The sequence below is a fragment of the Morus notabilis genome, unplaced genomic scaffold (assembly GCF_000414095.1).
Source record: "Morus notabilis unplaced genomic scaffold, ASM41409v2 Scaffold78, whole genome shotgun sequence".
NCBI lineage: Eukaryota > Viridiplantae > Streptophyta > Magnoliopsida > Rosales > Moraceae > Morus > Morus notabilis.
The window spans coordinates 1,788,704-1,788,905 of NW_010367622.1; positions in this window are offsets into that span (position 1 = coordinate 1,788,704).

The window sequence follows — 202 nt, forward strand, 5'->3', positions numbered from 1 at the left end:
ATGAGATTAATTTATTCGTGCATAAATTAATATAATCTATAGAGTATCTCAAAAGTTTTATGAAAATTTTTGTTATACGCGATCCGCCTCCCTCCCCCCTGCACCACGCTTCCGCAGCCGAATTCGATTCGGAGACCAACAGGCCCCGGGACAGCCCCGATACGGCCCCGGGACAGCCCCAGGCCAGCCCCGGGGCAGCCCC